This window comes from Lynx canadensis, chromosome B1, assembly GCF_007474595.2.
Source record: "Lynx canadensis isolate LIC74 chromosome B1, mLynCan4.pri.v2, whole genome shotgun sequence".
Taxonomy (NCBI): domain Eukaryota; kingdom Metazoa; phylum Chordata; class Mammalia; order Carnivora; family Felidae; genus Lynx; species Lynx canadensis.
In genome coordinates, this window is record NC_044306.2 from 93,422,476 (window position 1) to 93,434,651 (window position 12,176).

The following is a 12,176-nucleotide window of genomic DNA, read 5'->3' on the forward strand; positions in this document are numbered from 1 at the left end:
GGGTCATTTATTGCAGGTTCGAACCTGGACCTCTGCGCACTCGTTGCCGGTGACGCTAAGAGGCCCCGAGAGAGGTTTTTACACCCCTTTTATAGACAGGTACAAACAAGTCATGGGGAAATCAGGGATTTTCCACAGTTACAGAGCTGCGATTGGTTGATGTTTAAAGTTGGACACTTAGCAGTATTCGATCGATTCCTGCCTTTAGGTCAGACCACAACCAGGGGTACGGGTATCTCAATGATTGATCAGGAATACACTGGCGTGCCAGGCAACAATGATTGATCAGGAATACACGGGCGCGCCAAGCAATTGTACAGAAGCGGAACAAGCTGGTTAGGCTTGGTTAGGTTTCAGTTTCCCGTAACTTAAGCATTTAAGTTTCAGTTTTCTCAGGCCTCTCAGAATATTACACAGCTAATAAAAAAGGATGAGATGTTGACATTTACGACAACATAGGTGGACCTAAATGGTATTATGCTAAAGGAAATAAGTCAGAGAATGATTTCACCTATATGTAGAATCTAAAATACAAAACAAATACATAAACAAAACGGAAAGAAATAGACAGTTAGATACAGGAAAATGATTATCAGAAGATGCAGTTGGGGAATAGGCAAAATAGGTGAAGGGGAATAAGAGGAACAAACTTTTGGTTATGAATAAAATAAATCATGGGGATGTAATACAGAGCACGGGGAATACAGTCAATAATATTGTTATACACTTGCATGGTGATATATGGTAACCAGACTTATTGTGGGGTTATTTAATGTACAAAAATTTCAAATTACTATGATGTATACCTATAACAAAAAGAATTTTGTATGTCAATTATAATTTAATAAAAATAGTAGTTATCTTTAAGCATTAAAAAAAAAAAAAGAAAACTAGAACTAGTTGATATCTGGTTTGCCTCTAAACTACAGGGCTTAAAAATTCTTTATTGAGCTCTGTAGCTGAAAATGCCATTTCCCATTTAGTAGCCACAATGGAAGTCCTGTCCGGCATTTATTCTACCATGGATAGCCTCGAGTCATATTTATTCTACTGTCAAAAAATATTTAGTTTTATCATGAGCTTGTCATTTTACTGTACTAAATGAAAGAAGTAAATGGTTTAGAAATCATGAAGTCTCTTGTAAATGTAATGGCCCTTGATAACTTGTAATTATTTTGTTATTAAAATACTTTTAAAACAAATATTGATTCTAAAATATTGTGAAACAAGCAAAGTAAAAGATGGGAAATCTAAATTTGAAGGTAGCAAGTTTTCTCTTGTTCATTGACAAATTAATTCATCCTGACACTAGTCAGGTTTACAACCTAGTTTACATAGCTGATGTAACTGTTTCTTTGACAGGGTCAGAATTAGTCCTATTACATAGAATATTTATTTTGCAAACTGTAAATACAGGAAGAAAAACTCTTTGTAATGGCAATAGCTACTTGAAAGAATGACCTTGAGAATATAGAAGGGTAACAGGCTTGTTTGCTCTTGATCTAGGTTTAGTCTATTTTTCAACAAATAAATAATTAGGGGAAAACATACAACGAGAAAAGGGAGAGCAGGTTGACCAACCAGATGGGCCAAATGAGCCTAATAATGAAAACATTTGACAAATATTGCTCTGTTTACTCATTTATCTTGGTTGGACTCAGAAAAAAAAAATATATATATATATATATATATATATATATATATATATATATATATCTGATGTTTTAAACTGTGGTATTCCCCCCACTTTTGTTGAGAAAGAATTGACATACATCACTTAAGGCATACAGCATGATGGTTTGATATCCATATATTGTGAAATGATTATTGCAGTAGGTCTAGCTAACATCCATCATTTAATTTACATAAAATAAAAAGATAAGAAAGAAGAAAAGAAAGAAGAAGAAAAAAAACCACCTTTTTTCCATGTGATGAGAACTCTTAGGATTTATTCTTTTAACTTTCCTGTATGTCATACAGTAATGCTAACTATAGTCATCATGTAGTATATCACATCCCTGATGTTAATTATCATATAACTGGAAATTTGTGTCTTTTGGCCACCTTCCTCCAATTGCCCCTGAACCACTCTCTGCTATCTTGTGATCACATGTCTGATCTCTTTTTCTATGAGTTTATTTCCTTTTTCTTTCTTTCTTTCTTTTCCTTTTTTTTTTTTTTTTTAGATTCTACATATAAGTGAGATCATATAATATATGTCTTATTCTCAAGTTAATGCACTCAAGGTCCATTCATGTTCCCACAGATGGTAGGATTTCACTTTTGCTCATGAATGGATAATAGTCCATTGTACATATATAACACAACTTCTTCATCCATTCATCCATCAGTTCACACTCATGTTGTTTCCATGTCTTGAACGTTGTAAATAATGCTACTATGAAAATAGGAGGGCAGTTATGTTTTCCATTTCTTGCTTTCATTCCTTTGGATATATTCCCAAAAGTGCGATTGCCAGATCATTTGGTGGTTTTATCTTTAATATTTACAGGATCCTCCATACCTTTTTCCATAGTAGCTGTACCAATTTACAATCCAACAGTGTACAAGGGTTTCCTTTTCTTCACACCCATGCCAGAATTTGTTATTTTTTGTCTTTATGAGGGATGTTCTAACATGCATCATTTTTGAGAGAGAGAGTGTGAGTGGGGGAGGGGCAGAAACAGAGGGAGATACAGAATCCAAAGCAGGCTCTAGGCTCTGAGCTGTCAGCACAGAACTTGATGTGGGGCCGGAACCCACAAACCGCGAGATCACAACCTGAGCCAAAATCAGACACTTAACTGACAGAGCCACCCAGGCTCTTCCCATGTTTTGTTGTTGCTGTTGTTTTCATTCATTAGTTGTTCAGAAGAGTGTTTAAATTCCATGTGTTTGTGAATTTTCTAGTTTTTCTGTTAAGTTATTTCTGGTTCCATGGTGTTGTGGTCAGAAAAGATACTTGATATGATTTCAAACTTCTTGAATTTGCTAAGCCTAATATGTGGTTTTGTGTCCCAATATAAAGTCCATCCTAGAAAATATTCCATGTGCTTTTGAAGAGTGTGTACTATGCCATTATTAGATAGAATGTTTGGTTATCTCTGTTAGGTCCATTTGGTCTATACTGTTGTTCACATCTGCTATTCCTTATTGATTCTCTATCTGGGTGATCTAGCCATTTTGGAAACTGGGATATGAAAGTTCCCAACTATTATTGTATTTCTGCTTATTTCTCCTTGTAACTGCTAATTTTTGCTTTATATATTTAGGTTCCCTGGATGTTGGGCACATAAATATTTACAATTGTTAGATCTTCCTGATGGATTGACCACATGATTATTATTATGGATTGACCTTGTCTCATTTTACCATTTTTAAAGTCCATTTTGTCTAATATAAATATAGCTACCCCTGCTTTTTTGTCGTTGTTTTACCATTTCCTTGAAATAACTTTTACACCTCTTCACTCCCAGTCTGTGTCTTTAAGGCTAAAGTGAGTCTCTTATAGGCAGCATATCGCTGGATCTTTTTTTTTTTCTTTTAATCTATTCATGATTTTTATCCTACTGTCTTTTGTTTTGTTTCAATGTCTTTTGATATCAGTATACTTTGACTTCTTTATCTTGTTCTTTTTGTGTAATTGTTACTGTAATTTTCCCTTGTGGTTACAGTGAAGCCTACATAAAATATCTTAAAATTATAACCCCATAGTTTAAACTGATAACAATTTAACTTCAATGAAATTCCTAAACTTTAACTTTTTACTTCTCCTTTCCCTCACATTTTAGGTTATTGCTATTACAATTTATATGTTTTTATATTGTGTAACTAGTAACATATTATTTTATATTGTGTAACTATTAATAATAGTTACAATAACTTTTACTATATTAGTTTTTCAAAACTTTTAAACTAGACTTATAAGTGAATTATGTAACACCAGTACATATTATAGAATATATTTGACTAAATATCTGCTATTACCAGTGAGTTTCATGCCACATTTTTATGTCTTTATGATGTTAATTGCTATTAATCCTTCAAATAACTCCCTCCAGCATTTCTTGTAAGACAGGTCTAGCTTTTGTTTGTTTAGGAATATCTTTATCCCCCTTTCATTATTGAAGAAAAGCTTCATTGGGTATAGTATCTTTGGTTGACTATTTTTTCCTTTCTTTTTTAAAAATGTTTATTTATTTTGAGAGAGAGGGCATGAGTGGGGGAGGGACAGAGATAGAGGGCTAGAAAGAATCACAAACAGGCTCCTAGCTGTCAGCTCAAAGCCTAACATGGGGCTCAATCTCATGAACCATGAGATCATGACCTAAGCCAAAATCAAAAGTTGGAAGCTTAACCAACTGAGCTACCCAGGTGCCCTTCCTTTCAAAATTATGAATATGTTATCTTGTTCTCTCCTGACCTGAAATGCTTCTATTGAGAAATCTGCCAAAAATTTTATGGGGGTTTCCTTGCATGTAAATTATTTTTCCTTGTTGCTTTTAAACTTCTTTCTTTGCAGAAACCTGGATGGCTCAGTGAGTTGAGCATCTAACTCCTGATTTTGGATCAAGTCATGATCCCACAGTTTGTGCAATCAAGCCCCATGTCAGGTTCTCCACTTTCAGTGTGGAGCCTACTTGAGATTCTTTCTCTCCCTCTCTCTTTGGTCTTTCCCTGCTTGCTCTTCCTCTCTCTCCCTTTCTCTCTCTCTCTCTCTCTCTCTCTCTCATTCTGTCTCAAAATAAATAAATAAAATTTAAAAAAAATAAATGAATGAAATATAAAATTCTTTGCCTTTTGACAATTTAATTGCACATGTCTTGGTGTTACCCCATTCAGATTCAACCTATTTAGAGTTCTTTGGGCCTCATGGATATGGATGTCTATTTCTTTTTTCAGGTTTGGGAAGTTTTCAACCATTATTGCTTTGTATATACTTTCTCCCACTTTCTCTTTCTATTCTCCTTCAGAAACTCCCATAATGTGAACCATATTTCTTTTCATTGTATTCCATAAATCGTGTAGGTTTTATTTTTTGTTTTTGCACCTCTGACTGAATAATTTGTAAGATCTTATTCTCTAGGTCACTGATTCTTTTTTGTTCCATAGTTGAATCTGCTTTTGAAAGTCTCTACTGAATTTTTTACTTCATTACATTTTTCACTTTTAGAATTTCTGACTTTTTTTACTAGTTTCTATTGCTTTATCAATCTTGTTCTGTTCATGTATTGTTTTCCTGAATTTGTATAGTTACCTGTGTGTGTTTTCTTATAGTTGATTAAAATTCTTTAAGAGAATTATTCTAAATTATTTGACAGTTCAAAGAGTTTTAGAGCTTGATCAGTTTCTTTAGTGGTGTTGTATTTACCTGATATTTTATGTGCCTTGATTTCTTACTTCAGTATCTGCACATTTGAGTGATTAAGTTCTCTTCCAGACTTTACAGGTTTTGGGGGCAGAAGCAGATATTCACCAGACAGTTCAGTTCAGGTTTCTGGGTGTGTCTGATGGTAATATTCTTATGCAGGTGGTGTCTCCTATTATGACTCATTTTTGGGTGAATCAGTTGAGGTTGGGAATGGGGGTGTGCTGCTGGCTGAGAACTATTGGATAGGACTACTGACTTTTCCCTACTCAAGTGAGAATGAAGGAAGGGCTTCATTCTTCCCTGGATTCGTTGGTCAGCCTTACTAGATGATTGCTACTAGATACTCTATTCACTTATAAATGGGGTTCTAAATTAGCTTCCTTGCCCTGGCAGGGCAGCAGAACAGAACCCAGGGGCTGTATAGCTTGCTTTTTTAGGACTCAAATCAAGCAAGTGTATATACCTAATTCCCTGGTCATGTATGGCCACCAGTTTATCTCTGCCAATGAGGAAAACCACAAACTGGGCTCTCTGTTTAAGTGCCATTCTATATAGCCCCACTGTTGAATGGACTTCTCAGCTTCCTCACGGTCTGGCTAGGTTTTCTAGTTGGACTGGCTGAAAGATTTATTCAGTGATAAGTGGGGCTATGAATTAAATTCTCTGCCCAGGCATAGTTGGGGAAGCATCTGTAAAATTGGTGAAGCTCCTTATTTGGTTTGCTGTTTTAACTCGTATCCAAGTTCTGTGGCCAGTCAGTGACTTTGGTCTGCAAACCATTAGCTCTGCCTTCCCTTCTCTCAGCTTGGGCATCACTGGGCTACATAGCTTTCAAGTATTTTTCCAGACTCTCTGGTCAAATGGGATAAGGAACCATAGTGTATGTGGCAGTTATGTCCCAGCCCTCTTGCCTGAATGGGAAGAGAAAGGCTACTCTCCATTTCTCAGTCTGTCCAGTTGAGAGGGACTGGAAACTACCTTCAGTCTTGGCAATGAATTAACCACTCTGCCTTTGCATAGCATGAAAAGTCTCCATGCCTGGTACTAGCTTAGCTCTGGGAACTATTACTTCTGTCTGTCTGTCTGTTGGCTAGGGCACTGCTGGGACATACAGCTTCTAGGAGCTGTTGTCAACTCTTATGATCAGATGGGATTAAGAGAGCACTCTTTACAAACATTAGGGCTATGACTCAGCACCTTGCCTGGGTGTGGGTATTGAAGAACACATATTCAACCAGGAAATTTAAAGATCAAATTGGCTTTATTCAATGATTTATTAATCAAGCAGTATCCCACCTAAAAAATAGAAGGTACACTAAATAATTGTACAAAATGGAAGATTTTTATAGACAGAAATGGTGTGGGAACAAGGAAGTTATTAGCAAAAGAAAGGTTTATGGAATGGTCACTTTCTCTTAGGGGGAAAGGATATGAGATTTTATCATGCACATTACATTACTAGTGCTGATCAGGAAGTTCCAAACTAATTGGTTTAAAATTCTTCTCCTGGGAGAGGCTGAAACTGCAACTGGTTAGGTATAAAATCTTAACATAAATTACTCTGTTTTGGTTTTGTAGTTTCTTTTTAACACCGACAAACCTATCTCTAAGGTCAACAAAACTCACCTGAGGATCCAAGTCAAGTCAATCTGAACTTTGCCAAGTTATCTCCTCAAAGTGTGCCCTCAACTTGGTTCTGCAGTTAAGGAAAGCTGCAGTTAAGGGATTACTACTTAGTACTATAAGTATGAACTCAGTGGGCCAAAATCCATGTGCTGGTTGTTGCAAGTCCTTTTCCCCTTCTCCATTATAGTCAAATTCTCAGTGATTGAACCCCACAAATTTCCTTGCAATGCTCATAACATGAGATCAGAGTAGGTGTAAGGATTAAATTGTAGTGTAGGGCTAAGCTGTAACCTTAAGAAATAACAGCTTGTTTTAACACTGTAGATTAAGAGAAAACAGCCTTGTCCTATCAATCAAGGGAACAAAAGTTCAAGGAAAATCAACTGGATTAGTGTTTGATTGGATTAGGGCAAGGGCATTTCTGAACTGTTTCCACCCCCATCTGGGAACTATTTCTTTGTTCTGTTCCCAGGTGATGATAAGACAATGTGGTCGGCTATAAAAACTCTGTACCCCAGCTGTTCGAGACCGCACTCTGGTCCAGAGTGTTGGTCCTGATCGTCTGCCTTGCCTCTCATTGCAATAAACTTTGTTGTGACTATCACTGGTGCCCGTAGCATTTTGTTTCAGGAGTCATGTGGGTGCAACATTTGGTGCATTGGCCTGGAAAGTTAAAAGTCTGAAACAGGGCCCTTTCCATGGATTGCTCCACCAACCCTTGGAAGGAAGCTCAGGATTGGGAAGAGGTAAGTATTGGGTCACGCCATTTGAATGACTCAAGAGGGTCTGCCATACGTGGCTATAGACCCAGAGTCAGGGTTCCTACCGGGATGCCGGTGGATCCCATTTGGTTTGGTTTTTGTTAGAAAGGATCCTATTTTCATGTGGCTGCCACGGCCTACTGGCCTGGAGATCTTGAACTTGGGTTCTCTTCGTGTCCTGATTGTTTGCTTTCTGTTAATTGTCTGTGCGTCCTACTCGGGTTTTGCCTACTTGTTTTCTTTCTGTTGATTGTCTGTGTGCCTTCTTGGTTTTGCCTATCTTTGTCATGGGTCAAAATCAGAGTATCCCACCACTCTGAGTCTTATACTAACCCGTTTCCAGGACTATGGGAGAGCTGCCTCAGTTTTCAGCTTCCACATCAAGAAGCCAGTCCTTCTAACTCTCTGTGAGGTGGAATGGACCAGCTTTCAGGTTGAATGGCCTCCGCAAGGGTCCTTTGACCTTGCTCTGGTATATAAGGTTCATACTATTGTCTATTCTAGGCCCCTCCTTGAAACTATATTTGTGACCCATCAGCCAACTTGGGATGACTGCCAGCAGCTGTTGCAGGTTCTCTTCACCACTGAGGAGTGGGATAAGATCCATCACGAGGCCCAGAAATTAGTGATGGGACCAAACCCACTGAGGGGCAACACACCGAGGATCCCGCCGTACTCGAAGTTTTTCCTTCCTCGCATCCTGAAAATTGGGACCCAAACACTCCTCACGGTAGGTGATCATTGACCCTATTTTGCCAGACTCTACTGGGAGGTCTCCGAGTGGCCACCCGCCGGCCCACAAACATGTCTAAGGTAACTGAAGTAGTTCAGGGGACCGAGGAAAGCCCCTCAGCCTTAGAAAAGTTCATGGAGGTGTACTTTACCTTTACCCCTATAGACCCTGAGGCACCTGAAAATAGAAAGGCATTAAACCTGGCCTTTGTCTCACAGGCAGCCCAAGACATTAGGACTAAATTACAAAAATTAGATGGGTTTGAAGGGAAAAATTTATCTGAGCTAGTTGAAATAGCCCAAAAAGTTTTTAACAATAGGGATTCTCAGGAAGAGAGACAGACAAAAAAAATTGACTAGGGTGGTGACGGCCATCCTGGATGTCCACAAAGGAAGGGGACCCCAAACGCTCAAAGAATTCTGGTCTGGGCAAAAGAAAAAAGACAAAGGGTTAGAGCGCCACTAAGAAAAAAACAATGTGCATATTGCAAGCAAGAGGGACACTGGTAAAAGGATTGCCCCAACTTAGCCCAGTGCAAAACTCGGCCACCCCAGGCGTCTATAATGGAAGTAGATTCTGACTGACAAGGCCACAGGCGGTGGCTCCGTGGCCCCTTCTGAGCCGTTGGTTACTGTTAATATAGGGGGCCAGCCTAAGACTTTCTTGGTGGACATTGGGGCAACCTTTTCAGTTCTAAAACAAGATCCTGACCCCACCAGGCGAGGAGCAACCTTGATGCAAGGAGAGACTGGGTCCCAAACTTGGTAAATGGACCACTGAAGGAAAAGTAGATTTAGGCAGTAAAACTGTTATCCTGATATCAACATGTTTTCAGACGCAGTAGTTTTGCGTTTCAAGGGCAAAGGCATTTCGGGGCTGCAGTTATGACAGACCGCGAGGTTCTATGGCAACAGACCCTCCCCCCCCTCCGCCCCGAACCTCAGCCCAGCGCGCAGAACTCATCACACTAACTAAAGCCCTGAAACTCAGTAATTTATACCAACAGCTATGCCCTTGCAACTGCGCATGTGCACGGGTCCATCAATCAAGAGCGCGGCCTCCTCACGGCGGAGGGCAAGAACATTCTAGACCTTCTGGCAGCCATCTGGGAGCCTGTGAGACTCCCGATCATTCACTGCCTGGGACATCAAAAAGGCAGCTCCCTAGAGGCAGTAGGAACACCCCTGGCTGACTCGGCAGCACGGGAAGCTTCCCTAACTGAAAGTAAAAGTGTTTTGGGACTATTGATCCCCTGCTTCCCCCGGAGCCCAATTTCACTCCTAAAGATTTGGAGTGGATTTCAAGAAAAGGGGGAAGTATGATACCGGGAGGAAGTGGCTTCAGGATCCTGAAGGTAAGATACTCTTACCCGCGACACTCGGGCGATGCACAAGGTGCGTCTGCTCCCCCAAGGGACTCCTATCTGGGAAAAACAAAGATGGCAGAATTGGTGCAGAAAAGCTCAGGGTGCAAGGGCTGGGAAAAGAGATGGAGGAGACGGTTGAAAGATGTGTAAGTTGCACCCAAGTAAATCAGGGTGCAAATAAGGTTTCGGAAGTTAAAAGACATAGAGGAACTGAGCCAGGCCGGTTTTGGGAAGTCGATTTTACTGAAATTAAACCAGGGAAATACAAATACAAATATTTGCTTGTTTTTGTGGACACCTTCTGCGGTGGGTTGAGGCATTCCCCACTAAATCAGAAACGGCTCAGATGACAGTTAAGAAATTATTAAATGAACTAATTCCTAGATTCGGGCTGCCTCTGAGCATAGGACCGGACAATGCCCCAGCCTTCACTGCACAGGTATCGTAGGGTCTAGCCAGAGCATTGGGAAAAGGATGAATCGGAAGGAGACCTTAACCAAATTGTCCCTTGAGACTGGCGAAAATTGGGTTGATGTTCTTCTGCCTTTTGCCCTCTTACCTGACATTCACTGTAAAACGTTCAGGGGTCCTACCATTTCTGTTCAGGAAATCTTGTAGTTTATTGTTATAATGATGGTGGCATGTTTGGGTGTTATTTTAATTCATGAGACAGAAAGAAACAGATTCATGTGTAATGGTGAATATTGGACCACTACTGCTTTTCACATTTGTAAATTGGTTTTATGTTAAACCCTGTAGCCTAACAAACTGCTGTTATTTCTGGAAGACATGTATTAATATTGTACTTTGAAGGTTATAAATATTATGTGAAAATTCCTCCCTTTTGTTTTGAAATTTATAATAACAAGATCTTCATGTTAAAATGTGGTTTTGTTGAGCCACAGTTCTTTCTGGGGAAAGAGGGCTGTGCAGAATGGGATCATTTTCCTTTATGGGTTTCATTTTTAGAGAATGAAATCTCACTGCGCCAGTAATGATGTTTAATTTATATTTGTGCTGGCCATTCATTTAGTAATCTCTACCGTAATTTTAAGAGAATTGAAATGTAGACATTTTGAACCTTGAACACTTATGATTCATCTTAAACTGAGATGGTAAAGGAGACTTAGTCTGAGTCAAGAGGCATGAGCTAAAACCCTGGAGCCCTGCTGGAAAGGACCGCACACCGTGATCCTGACTACACCAAAGGCTGTGAAGATAGACGTGTCCAAACCTGGAGTTATCACGCAGGTTAAGAAAAACTGCGTGGGGGCGGAAACACCCAGGACTGATACGGGACCAGAGAACGAACAGCAATGGAAGGTCAAAAGACACCCAGAGGATCCTTTAGAGATAAGACTGATGCGGGAATAATAATAATTGTCTGGGTTTGTATAATAAGCTTGGGAGACTGTGCGGAACTGCACCCCTTATATTTTTGGCCATACCAATGGGAACTCAGACACTGTCACAGGGAAGGTGGTAATGTCTAAGGCCTCTCATACTATGCCTTGTTTCTTGTTCGACCTGTGTGACCTGGTGGAAGGATGGGGGTTGCAAACCTGGGCAAGAGCTCTCGGGAACACTGGGGAGAACAATTACGGATGTGGAAATAGGGCACTAGGGTGAAATTTGGCTAAGATGCAGATAGAAAAAAAATGAATGTGAAGGAGAGGGTCAATACCACTGTGCCAAATGGGGTTGTGAGACGCTAGCCCCTTGGTTAACAGGATGGGAAGTTGACCCCCTAATTATTCTCCTTAGAAACCCAAACCCCCAATGTGAGGCCCAAGGAAGATGTAACCCAACACCAGCTCATCTACTTTCTCCTCATTCTGGGATACCGGGCACACTTGGGGCCTCCGAATGTATGATGTCATTGTGCCCTTAGGGTTCACGACCAATTTTAACCCTAGGGGACCTCCAAGGGCAGGGTTGGTGCATAGTGTCCCATGCCAACAATTCCGGAGTAATTTGAGGCACTCTCAGTTTAGTAAGGAACAATCTTAGAGCCAGGGAACATGCCAGGGAGGCCAGCAACAATTGGTATCACTTAGTCCCCCTGGCTCACATCGCTGCTCAACACCATAGCTGGGCCACTGCTATTGTTACTTCTCGGTTAACTATCGGCCCATGCATTATCAATTAGTTAGTACAGTATGTCAAGAGGCGAGTTGGTGAAATAAGAATTATGATGATTAGGTCAAACTATGTCCCCTTAGTTCCTAATGATGAATCAAGGGATTGATTCATGGACAAAAAAAAAAAGGGAAAATATAAGGGTTAAATTGTAGTATAGGGCTAAGCTGTAGCCTTAAG

The 12,176-nt window shown here is 39.9% G+C and overlaps 1 long non-coding RNA gene across 1 annotated transcript; it reads left to right on the plus strand.

Moving 5' to 3' along the window:
* Positions 1–7,436: 7,436 nt before the first annotated feature.
* Positions 7,437–10,694, plus strand: LOC115512245. Its single transcript, XR_003968334.1, has 3 exons — positions 7,437–7,743; positions 8,263–8,488; positions 9,498–10,694. It is a non-coding gene; the product is annotated as an uncharacterized LOC115512245 (long non-coding RNA).
* The last annotated feature ends 1,482 nt before the right edge of the window (positions 10,695–12,176 follow it).